The 12515-nt window shown below is 46.1% G+C and overlaps 1 protein-coding gene across 4 annotated transcripts in view; it reads left to right on the top strand.

Annotated features, from left to right (window-relative positions):
• The first annotated feature begins 3361 nt into the window (after positions 1–3361).
• The window catches only part of dhcr7 (7-dehydrocholesterol reductase), a 43660-nt gene continuing 34506 nt past the window's right edge, over positions 3362–12515 (top strand). Inside the window, exons 1-2 of one of the 4 annotated variants that reach the window (XM_060839118.1) lie at positions 3362–3468; positions 4247–4342. The gene's annotated coding sequence lies outside the window, so the exon portion shown is untranslated. Of the gene's footprint in view, positions 3491–4246; positions 4343–12515 lie in introns of all 4 variants that reach the window. The other 3 variants (XM_060839115.1, XM_060839116.1, XM_060839117.1) reach the window with 3 other exon arrangements.

The following is a 12515-nucleotide window of genomic DNA, read 5'->3' as shown; positions in this document are numbered from 1 at the left end:
GGCATATGCTTAAGGTGAGAGTGGTAAGATTTAAAATGGACTTAGGGGAAATTTTTTTCACTCAGAGAGTAGTGCATGTGTGGAATGAGCTGCCAGAGGAAGTAGTGGAGGCTGGTACAATTACAACATTTAAAAGGCATCTGGATGGGTATATGAATAGGAAGGATTTAGAGGCCAAGTGCTGGCAAATGGAACTAGATGTTTTTAGAATATCTGGTCAGCATGGATGAGTTGAACCAAAGGGTCTTTTCCTTTCTGTACATCTCTATGACTCTATGATTCTATGGACATATATAAATATCATATAAGCAGGAGAAAGGCATGGACCCCATGAGCCTGTTCTGCCATTCTGTAAGATCATGGCTGATCTGATTAATTCACATTCCCACCTATACTCAATAGCCTTTCACACCCTCACTTACAAATAATTTATCAATCTCTGTCTTAAAAATACTCAAGCACTCTGTTACCCCTGCCTTTGAGGAAGAACGTTCCAAAGACTCTCAAACCTCTTTGAGAAAAAAAAGTCTCCTCATTTCCGTCTTGTCTCATTGTTTTTAAGCAGTGACATTGCCTTCTAGATTCTCCCCAGGGGAAGAGTTATCCTCTCCACATCTGCCCATTCAACACCTCTCAGAATCTTACAGATTTCAATCAAGCCACCTCTGATACATCTAATCTCCAGTGGATACAAGCTTAGCCTGTCCAATTTATTCTCAGAAGACAACAGTCCCATTCCGGATATTAGTCTGTTGAACTTTCTCTGAAATGCGTTTTGACTGCATTTTGTGATTCATACATCCAGCCACGTGGAAGGTATTCTGGCACACTGCTGGTAAAGAAAGATTCTGAGAGATAACAATGAGTTACTTGCCATAGATCTAGTCTCTGCTTGCAGTGTTGAAATGTCTGATTTTGTTTAACCTCTGTGCAATATTACCCTGAGATCAACATGTATACCAATGATAGTGCTTTTAAAGACCAAGAGAAAATTTCTGAGCCTTCTCCACTACCGGATTGTGGTGCAAAGTGGCTATCGAATTTATAACCACTACCAAATCGAAAGACAAGGGTATCAGATATCACCATAATTTCCCCTCCAACCCACTCACCATCCTGACTTGGAAATATATCACCATTCATTCAGTCGCTGTGTCAAAATGCTGGAACTGCCTCCCTAAATGGCATTGAGGATTTCCCTGCACTGAATGGACTGCAACAATTCAAGAAGGCAGCTCATCATCACCTTCTCATGGCATTAGGGATAGGCAATCAATGCTGGACCAACCAGTGAAGTCCATGAACTGATTTAGAAAACACCCACTTTTCAGTTTTCAGTATTATTGGCAGCTTCTTAGCCTGGATCACTTCATGATCAGGAGAGTAGTCATGGAACTGAATACCATGACATCACTAATGAACCCCACCCCGTTCCAGATCTTAAGATGGCGAGGAGGACACTGATAAAGCATTTGAAATGGAATAGGCCAGGGCACGATTTCATGAGTTCTCCAATGCTGTGCTTTCCATACCTTACGCAAGTAGCAATTACTCAGGTGTGGATCTTCAGATTATTGGCAGGTTAGTTGACTCTGGAGCACCATACCAATCCACATACATGCCAAGTTTCAACATGTTTATACAAAACAGTCAGCTTGTTCATGTTTCTGATTACAATTTATGTATAAGTAGAAGGTTAGTCTGAGCAAAAAGAAATTAAGTCAGACCACACAATTTTGTCCAAGTGTTCTAAATTAGTTCAGGAGACAGGGGACTTGCGTATGTTATCAAGGACTTCCTGGAAATTTTGTGACATTTATGTGTATGTTCTACCAACAACAACTTGTATTTACACAGCACCTTTATCAATGTTGTCACTTTTACCAATGTTATCATTAAACAAATTTGACGCATGCTGGCATCAGGTCTGAGAGTAAACTTTTGACTGAGCTCGGTTTTTGAGGGGAGTCAGACAGTCAGAGAGGTGTCAGTACAGCATTTCAAACTTTAAGCACAGGCTCGCAGGCAGCAGAAGGCACGGGTGCCAATGGTACAATGATTAAAATCAAAAGGACGCCCAAGAGATTGTAATTGGAGAAACAAAAAATTTGAAGGGTTGTAGGGCTGGAAAATGGAGATGGGGAGCTTGACTCTAATTGGAATTTCCCATGTACAGCTGAGTAGAGATTGGAGATTTATCAGGTTACAGATAAAGCAATCACAGGTCGCTCTACTATAACATGTGTTTCATCAGTGCAAATTGATGATAATGTGATTGATGAATTGTGAACGGTACTTGAATAATGTGAGCTTTCTACCGAACGGGTATAGCAAATTTCTATTCGCGATCTTCCATATTGGGATTTTCGATACCGCGAGGTTGCAGAGGAACACAACTGTCACGTTATAGAAGAACGATCTGCAAAACATGTTATCTTGACAAGGGAATGAAAACTTTTGACTTTTGTAAACATTATGGATGATGGCCAATCAATAAATGTTGCAAAAATACAGTATCATGCTTGAAATATTGTCCATATATTATGATCCATTGAATCAATTATTGCTATGAAGGCGGTTTTGTTTATTCTAATAAAAGCAAACTACTATGGACGCTAGGGATTTGAAATGAAAACATAATGTACTGGTGAAACTCAGCAGGTCAGGCAGCATCTGTGAAGAGAGAGAAACAGAATTAACATTTTGAGTCCAACATGACACTTCTTCGAAACTCACGAATGTGTTTGAAGAATACATACTGGACTCTGCAGTGATTGGAATGAGATTGGCCAGGTGGATCTAGTTGACTATGAAATCCCAATTGGGGTTGGTAACCTGGAAAAATCAGGGAGCCCTGGCTGACAGATATAAGCAGGAGGGTCAGAGAGTCTCCCCACTCGAGGGACTGGCTCTGAGCTGATTGGTCAGAATCCATGCACTGTGCACATGGAAATAAGGGGTGATTTGGTGATGGGATGCCAACCTCAGAGCAGCTTTTTCTGACTCAAAATGTTAACTATCAGGTATTTCTTTCTCTTTACAGATTTTGTCTGGACTGCTGAGTTTCTCCAGTCCTTTGTAGTTTTTACTGTGTTCTTTCTAGTGAAGATTGCAGTCATGTAGGAACCCTGTACCTTGGCTGAACATCCTTGACAGAATGGGCAGGTTGTCATGGAAACTGCCCCATCTCTCTCCCCCAGCCAACCAATGGCCCGATGGAATGGTTTGAGGCGTTTGGACCAATGGCTGTTGAAGACACACCCCTCCCCTCTGAGGTCAGAGGGATGGGGAGTTCTCATTGGAGCATCTCCTTGGAGGGAGCTGGTGATTGACAGGAGCAGCTGACAGCTCCCGCCCTGTGGGGCTAGGGGTAAGGAGAGGAATACACGGCGGCCCCCAGCATCACAAAGCAGGCATCGTGTGCGGGAGAGGAGCCTGGCCGCTCCCCCCATCTCTACTGTCCCTCGGGTTCGTGAGAAAGCCTCGGCATGTTGGTCTTTTGTCTTGTTTGCTGCGTGTCCTTAACGGTTCTCATTGTCTGTATAAAACACTGGAGGGAGAGAGAGGGGGACAGATAGAGGGATAGGTACAGGAATGGAGGGAGGAGAGAGGGATGGGGGAGGGAGGAGAGAGAGAGAGAGAGGGATTGGGGGGGAGAGAGGGTTGGGGGGAGGGAGAGAGATAGGGATATGGAGGGAGAGAGGGATGGAGGGGGGAGAGAGGGAGGCAGATGCAGAGAGAGATGGGGGAGAGAGGGAGGTAGATGCAGAGAGAGATGGGGGAGAGAGGGAGGTAGATGTAGGGGGAGATGGGGGAGAGAGGGAGGCAGATGCAGAGAGAGATGGGGAGAGAGGGACTGCTGGACGAAGGCTGAGATGGGAAGAATGTGGTGGAGGGAGGGGGAGAGATTGAGGGAGGGAGGGAGCTGAAGGTGGAAGGAGAGATGCTGGGAGAGAGGGAGGGCAATGGTTCAGTCCCAGCCTCCCGGAGCACAGGGAGGGAACGGGAGCAGTGGGGGAGCTGGCTCTCTGTTCACACCGGGAGTGAAGCCGCCTTTCTCGGGGCTCTCTGCTGGTGTCTGTCCGGGGCTGGAGCTGGCTTGTTGACGGGTAATGTCCCTCATTCACCCACTCCCCATCCCCCTCGGGGTCCCGATCCAGCTGGGAATTGGTGTCCTCTCTCCCCTCTGGCTGTGGGGCAGAAATCCTCGCTCTCCTTGTACTTTACCCCCGTGTTTCACCTTTAGAATAACGAAGCTCAAGGTTCGGACCCAAATAATCAGCCGCTGGTGACAGCTCGGGATATTGTTGGAGTTAAACCTGTAATATAAACCAGATGACAGGTATTTCTCTCTGTGTGTATGTGTGTGTGTAGGGGGGAGGTCGAAGTAACAAAAATAGCTGACATTGTAAAGAACCGCAAAAGATGTGAGTAAGTCACCACCAAAGGATCGTTTTACTGAAGAATTAAAGGTGGGATCGGTGGTCTGGGGCTGAGCTGTTTTGCAGCTAAACCAGCGGTTGGGAATATTCTGCAGAATATCTGACTGAGTGCTGTAAGCCAGCTACGCTTTGACTCTGGTGTACAGATCACTCACTGACTTAAGTTGACCCCGCTGTTCAAACCCAGTGAGAGTGAGTGACCGGGAAACCCGGACTGGCCTCCATTTCGATTTGACAGAAACTACCCCAGTGCTGTAGCAATTTTACAATTAGTCTTGATCCTGGCGCTCAGTCTGGGTTGCAGCCTCCTCGGTTGCAACAAACTTCTGCAGACCTCATTTTTTACTCGAAGATTTTAACCTACTGCGAATCCTCTTACAAACTTCCTGCTGCCTGTTTGAAAGTTCTGTTATGCCTGCTGGAAAACAGCCTTTGTAAACTTTGAGAAGTGCACAGAACTCAACCCCCCACCCCTCCGCCTCTGCAGTAGTTTTAACTGTGTGCTGGAATCTGTATGTCAGGACATGTCAATAAAAGACTGTAAGATTATATATAAATAATATATATCCTGCAGGCTGTAAGCACTTTTCACTTCAGTTTTAAAGTTGTGCTGGCATTATAATGTATTGGATAGCTGTGTTCTGAAATGAGTGTGTTTCCTGGTTTCAAATTGACACTGTAAAGTCAATAACAGTGTGTGAGGAAGGTAATGATTGGAGTGTATTTTGATGGCATTAACAGGACTTTGAAAAAATTCAACAGGTTGTGGAAAAAGTGGCAGATATTCGGTCTGGTGCAGTGTCATTGGAAGAGAAATTATGAAACCTGAATGCAGTGAAGTCAGGTGAATCTGAAAGGGGTGAATATAATTTGAGTCTGATTGTTGGCTGACAGTTTACTGTCAACATGAAGCTACTGAAGTTTAGAGTCAACGTGAAGGTGTTAGCAAAGACAAGCAAGTACAAGGATACCTGCTAAGGAGAATTACTTATGATCAAGATGTTGCAGTCTGACCTTGACAGTAGTTTCCATAAAGATGGGCTGAAAATGTGGTGCTGGTTAAAGCGCAGCAGGTCAGGTAGTATCCAAGGAACAGGAAATTTGACGTTTCAGGCACAAGCCCTTCATCAGGAATTCAGCTCTGATCTCCAGCATCTGCAGACCTCACTTTTTACTCCATAAAGATGGGGAAAACCCCAAAGATGGGGTTGATAGCCAAATGGCATTATCACAAAACTATTAATTCAGAAGCTCAGCTCATGTTCTGGTTTGAATACTGCCATGATAGGTGGTGGAATTTGAATTCAATAAAAAATATCTGGAATTAAGAATCTACCAAAGACCGTTAAAACTTTGTTGGAAGCACAGACAAGTGGCTCAGTTATCCCCTTCAGGGATGGAACTCTGCCATCCTTACTCGTTCGGGCCTACATGTGACTCCAGACCCACATTAACGTGGTTGACTCATCTGCCCTCTGAAATGGTCCAGCAAGTTACTCTGTTGTAACAATTGCTGGAAAGTCTCAAGAAAGGAATGAAACTGGATGGACCATCTGGGCACCAGAAAAGAAAAAGGCAGAAACCACCCTGTCGAGATTGCAAACGGCACCTCACTCACATCTGGGGGCTAGTAGCAAAATGGGGAGAGCTGCCTCACAGACTAGTGGTGCTAGAAGAGCACAGCAGTTCAGGCAGCATCCAACGAGCAGCAAAATCGACATTTCAGGCAAAAGCCCTTCATCAGGAATAAAGGCAGTGAGCCTGAAGCATGGAGAGATAAGCTAGAGGAGGGTGGGGGTGAGGAGAAAGTAGCATAGAGTACAATGGGTGAGTGGGGGAGGGGATGAAGGTGATAGATCAGGGAGGAGAGGGTGGAGTGGATAGGTGGAAAAGGAGATAGGCTGGTAGGACAAGTCTGGGCAAGTCATGGGGACAGTGCTGAGCTGGAAGTTTGGAACTAGGGTGAGGTGGGGAAGGAGAAATGAGGAAACTATTGAAGTCCACATTGATGCCCTGGGGTTGAAGTGTTCCGAGGCGGAAGATGAGGCGTTCTTCCTCCAGGCTTCTGGTGGTGAGGGAGCGGCAGTGAAGGAGGCCCAGGGTTCAAAATGTACTCTGGGTCTCTTTCACTAAGACAGGCTCAGCAGCAGTACTACTGATGGAGCTGGTCAGGTTCTAAAGGGCATAACTGCTCGACTGGGTCTGCATCGCGCAGTGAGGGAATTAAAAGAGGGAAAAACATACTTGACCTCATCCTCACCAATCTGCCAGTTGCAGATGCATCGTCCGTCACAATATTGGTAAGAATGAGCACCATATAGTACTTGTGGAGATGAAGTCCTGCCTTCACATTGAGAATACCCTCCATCATATTGTGTGGCGTGATCACTGTGTTAAATGGGACAGAATTTGAATAGATCTAGCAACTCAAGACTGGGGACCCATGAGGCACTGTGGGCCATCAACAGCAACAGAATTGTACTCCAGCACAATCTGTAACTTCATGGCCCAGCAGATCCTCCACTCAACCTTTACCATCGAGCCAGGGGATCAACCCTGGTTCAAAGGATGGTGCAGGAGGGCATGCCAGCAGTAGCATCAGGCGTATCTGAAGATAGGATGTTAACTTGGTGAAGGATTACTTGCACAAGAGAAAGTGAGAACTGCAGATGCTGGAGAGTCAGAGTCGAAGAGTGTGGTGCTGGAAAAGCACATATGGTCAGGCAGCATCCGAGGAGCAGGAGTGTCGACGTTTCAAGCATAAACCCTTCAACAGGAATAAGGCTCGTGGGCCAAGGGGGCTAAGAGATAAACGGGATGTGGTTGGGGCAGGGGATAGGGTAGCTGGAAATGCAATAGGTAGATGAAGGTGGGGGTGAAGGTGATAGGTCAGAGAAGAGGGTGGAGCGGATAGGTGGGAAGGAAGATGGACATATAGGATCATTCAAGAGGGCAGTACCGAGATGGAAGTTTGGGACTGGGATAAGATGGAGGCCAGAGGAAATGGGGAAACTCATGAAATCCACATTGATACCATGGGGTTGGAGGGTGCCAAGGCAGAAGATGGGGCGTTCTTCCTCCAGGCGTCAAGTGGTTAGGGTTTGGCAATGGAGGAGGCCCAGGACCTGCATGTCCTTGGAGGAGTGCGGGGAGGACTGCTTGCATAACAAACAGCAAGTGATAGACAGAGCTAAGCGATCCCACAACCAATGGATTAGGTCTACGTTCTCCAATCCTGCCACTTCCAGTTACGAATGATAGTGGACGATTTAACAACTTACTAAAGGAAAAAGATACACCTTAAATGATGCTATCGTTCCCGCCCTGACCACCTCCGCTGGCAACGCGTTCCAGGCACCCACCACCCTTTGCATGAAGGACCTCCACGCAAATCTCCGCTAAACTTTCCCCTCTTACTTTGAACTCGTGACCCCTAGTATTTGATTTCCCCAGTGCGGGAAAAAGTTTCTTGCTATGCACCCTGTCTACACCTCTCATGATTGTGTAGGCCTCAATCAGGGCGCCCCTCAAACTCTGTCTTTCCCCACAGAGGCTGTTCAGCTCGTCATGTCTGTACCAACTCTTCAAATGTGCATCGTACTTATTTCAAATATCATATTTTCAGTTATCACATTGCACATTCTTCCTTTATCAGATAACTATTTAATTCCCTTGTGATTGCTTTGATTGACTCTGCCTTACACCACGCTCTTAGGCAGGGCATTCTAAACCCTTACCACTTGCAGTGACAGCTCTGCTGTTCCTCATTCAAGTTGCATCTAAAGCATACTTCTTCTGCACTGATGCATATACACCGTACTGAGAGAGATGATTCCTACCATCCCTTGGCGCATCCTGACTTCTGTAAGAAGTGATTCTTGTTAATGTTTGTGATAGTTTGGATGCTGTATATGAAGATTAGGTTCTCTGGGGCGTGATGGTTAGGCTATGCTTGTTCTCCTCAGAATAGAGGAGTGGAGAGTGTACAAGATTGTGAGGGTTAGAGTGAGCAAAAGCACCCAGTCACCATAGTAGAGAGGTCAGTCACTGACTGGTAGTGGGGAGATGGGTGTGAGGAGGCATTTAAGTTAAACTGATGGATGGAAACTTTATTTCACCCAGAGGGTGGTCGGTTCTAGAGCTCACTTCCTGAAAGGGTATGGAAAACAGAAAACTCTCAACTCACTTCAGAGGCGTCTCAATGTGCCCCTCAAGTGCCATAATCTGAAAGGTTACAGGCCAAATGCTTGAAATTGAGATCAAGTTGGGTGGCCAAGTGACCTGTTTCAGTGCCATAAATGCGCTCTATCTGACTTTGTGTCTCATGTGCTTTTGTTACATTCGTCATGTGTGTTGGGACATTAGCAGAACTGGCTGAAAAATTTCCACCATCCAGAAACTGGCAGGTGCAGAATGGTATTCCTTTTATATGTGGGTAGGGATGTGTGTGTGTTTGTGATGCATGTTGATAGACACCTCGGGTTTGATGAAGAGTATGTTTTATTCAGTCATGGGAAACAGGCGCTGCTGGCTGTGCCAACATTGCTGAGGTAACTACATTAATATTCCCGATGAAGGGCTTTTGACCACAACGTCGATTTTCCTGCTTCTCAGATGGTGCCTGACCTGCTGTGCTTTTCCAGCACCACTCTGACCCTAACTACATTAATAGTCTAGTTGACTCAGGTCTTGGTGAGGGGAAAAGATGAAGATTGCAGTTTTGTTTTGAGTTGAACCTTGAGCTGAAAGGTAATATTAAACTACAAAATCTAGCTTGTTATCCTCATCACTACTATCAGTGGTAAGTGGTTCTAATACCAGTTGCTAATGAATAAATTTGCATTTACATAGTGCCTTTGCCAACTGTTTTGCATTCAATGAAGTACTTTTTGAAGCGTCATAATTTGATTTATAAAGCTCCTGTAAAATCCTTTGGGATATTTTATCATATTAAGGTTGCTATCTAAGTCTGATTTGTGTAGTTCCCGTAATATTATGCTGGTATTATACATTTTGTACGTGCTGCCTGTGGTTTCTTGCCAGCGTAGTAAAAATGAATGACCAAATGAAGTGCAATGCTGTGTTTGAAATGGGAATAAGGGTGCTCGCGGCTGTCAGCATAAATAAAATGAAACACAAAAGAAATTAATCCTATAATGGCCCTTTGTACATTAAAGTTACCATATTTCAATTTGGAGCCACTTTGCAGCTCATATCACCACAGTCTTTTCAGCCTGCTTTGAGGAACTTTAATCATGTGTCATCTGTCATAACAAGGAGAGTGTGTTTTACTCGAAAGAAAATAAATTTAAAGAGGAGATAATGATGTGGTCTGTTGCAATTAGAACCACCCATGAACCAGTGTGCATACAAGTAAATAAAACCTTTTGACCTTACTAGATGCCTTCTATTTGAAACACCGTATCATTTCCAACAGTCCTGATTAGTCAACTCTAAGGTTTAACACATTAAGCAAAGAACATTAAGCAGAGTTGAACCAATGGAGGCTCCAGAGTCTTCCCTTTCCAGAGGGAGCAAACCGCGGAGGGATTCCCAACTCCAACCTCTTTCCACTTCCACCTGAATTAGATTCTGCCAGGAAGCTTCAGAGTTACACTTCCCAGCCCATCTCAGCCCCATGTGACCTCAGCTCACTACCACTGGGGCCAATCCAGCTGCCAGTGACCATGTTACCAAGGGGCCTGGCCTGACCTGACCTGACCTGACACACCAATCTATGCAAGTGGCTCATCACCTTGGGGAAGTGGGGTGCTGCTGAAAGGCGATCAGTTCCTGATCGACAGGCTGGAGGGGAAAGGGGAGGGTGAGGGGTCCAAAGGGAGTGAGCCCCTGCCCATCCTTCCTTCTGACTCTTCCTCCTCCCCATGATCTCCAGCCCAATAACAACCCACGCCCTCAATAGGTCACTTATTTTAGTCATGGACCCTCCACGGCATGGTGGCTCAGTGGTCAGCACTGCTGCCTCACAGCGCCAGGGACCTGGGTTCGATTCCTCTCAGAGTTTGCACATTCTCCCCGTGTCTGCGTGAGTTCCCTCCTGGTGTTCTGGTTTTCTCCCATAATCTAAAGCTGTGCAGGTTAGCGTGGATTGCTAAATTGCCCATTGTGTTCAGGGATGTGTAGGTTAGATGCATTAGTCAGGGGAAATATAGAGTAATGGGTAGTGGAATGGGTCTGGGTGGGATACTCTTCGGAGGGTCAGTGTGGACTTGTTGGAGCTGTTTCCACACTGTAGGGATTCTGTGCTTCTATGATTCCACAATCCTGGGACTCATCTGAGGGCAGGAATAAGGATTGATCCTTCACCCACAGCCATGGCCTTCCCAGTGGCACAGCTGCGGGCAAGAGTGGCCGGATCTGAATGGGGTGGGAATTCCATCCCTGGGGTCTTGTGGAGGCCATGTCAGTGCCTGACTGTCATGTGATTTTACAGAGCTTCCCTGAAAGAGGCAGGGCAGGTTTCTACCTCATTATCTTACAGCAGGCAAGGCCTCTGACCCCTCAGTGAAGTTCCTGTGGTAACTGAGTTTGCATTCTAGCCTTGGCTATTAACCAGGTCCTCCGACAGCAACTGAAATAATTCAATAGCTTGGGGTAAAGAACGGAGGGAACAATTGCAACCAAGACTATACCGTCAGGACTGCTTTGTACTTGAATAGTGGCTTTGAATTGATGAGGATATTGTCACCTGAATGCTGATGTAAGATCAGTTCATGGGTGGAGCTCTGTATCACTCTTCGATTCCCACCCTTTCATTGGGGAGGTATATGATCTCTTGTTTGCAAGTGAGTCACCGGGAGACAACAATTTTGTCAGTGGATAGAAAATAGGAACAGGAGTAGGCCACTGAGCACTTTGAGCGTTATCTGCCATTCAGTGTCATCATGATTCTGCCCCTGTTTTCTCACCATACCCTTTGTTTTGGCCTTAATTCAGAATGACAATACTTAGGTGCTTGGTTTTGACCAGCATAGCCTTGATGGGCTGAACGGCCTTTTTCTGTGTTGTTGGCCTCTCTGACTCAATGCCTTAATCACTTTCTGTGGCTGAGAGTTCCATAGGGTCACCCCCTGCTCCCTGGCAAAACGCATCCTCAACTCAGTCCGAAATGGCCTGCATGGTATCCTGAAGAAGGGCTTATGCCCGAAACGTCGATTCTTCTGCTCTTGGGATGCTGCCTGACCTGCTGCGCTTTTCCAGCAACACATTTTTCAGCTCTGATCTCCAGCATCTGCAGTCCTCACTTTTTCCTGCATGGTATCTTTTGACTGGGTCTGGACTCCCAGAAGTCAGGGATATCCTTTGTGCTTTTGCTTTTTTTGTTTTCTAATTCACAGGATGAAGGTGTCGCTGGCTGGGCCAGCTTTTATTGCCCACCCCTAATTACCCAGAGAGCAGTTTAGAATCAGCCACATTGCTGTGGGTCTGGAGTTACATGTAGGCCAGACCAGGTAAGGATGGCAGTTTCCTTCCCTGAAGAACATGAATGAATCAGATGGATTTTTCTGACAATCAACAATGGGTTCATGGTCATCATTGAACTCTTAATTCAAGATTTTTATTGGATTTAAATTCTAACACCTGCTGTGGCAGGATTCCCAGAGCATTACCTGGGTCTCTGGGTTAACAATCTAGTGATAATAGCACTGGGCCATCACTTTCCCTTATCTCTCCTTCTGTTAAGAATTTCATTGGTTTCTGTGAGATCCCCTCCCCCCTCATTTCCCTGAACTTGTCTTCTGCCGTCTGATCTGGAACTGGGTGTGACATATTCATTGTTGCTACCTCTTCCTTCTGCCTGACTGACCGTACCCTGTCGCTAGGAGAAAGCGAGGACTGCAGATGCTGGAGATCAGAGTTGAAAAGTGGAAAAGCACTGGAAAAGCACAGCACGTCCAGCAGCATCCGAGGAGCAGGAGAGTGTCTGGCATAAGCCGTTCAGCCCGTCACTGTCCAGTTCACTGTGAGGGTGGGAGGTTTGACTGCTGGTGTGCCACCGAGCATGCCTCAGGGCTGACAGTTTTGTCATTTAGTTTCAGAGAACCAGGGTGC

Source organism: Hemiscyllium ocellatum, chromosome 18 (genome assembly GCF_020745735.1).
Source record: "Hemiscyllium ocellatum isolate sHemOce1 chromosome 18, sHemOce1.pat.X.cur, whole genome shotgun sequence".
NCBI classification, from domain to species: Eukaryota; Metazoa; Chordata; class Chondrichthyes; order Orectolobiformes; family Hemiscylliidae; genus Hemiscyllium; species Hemiscyllium ocellatum.
This window is presented reverse-complemented; position numbering and strand designations above follow the sequence as displayed.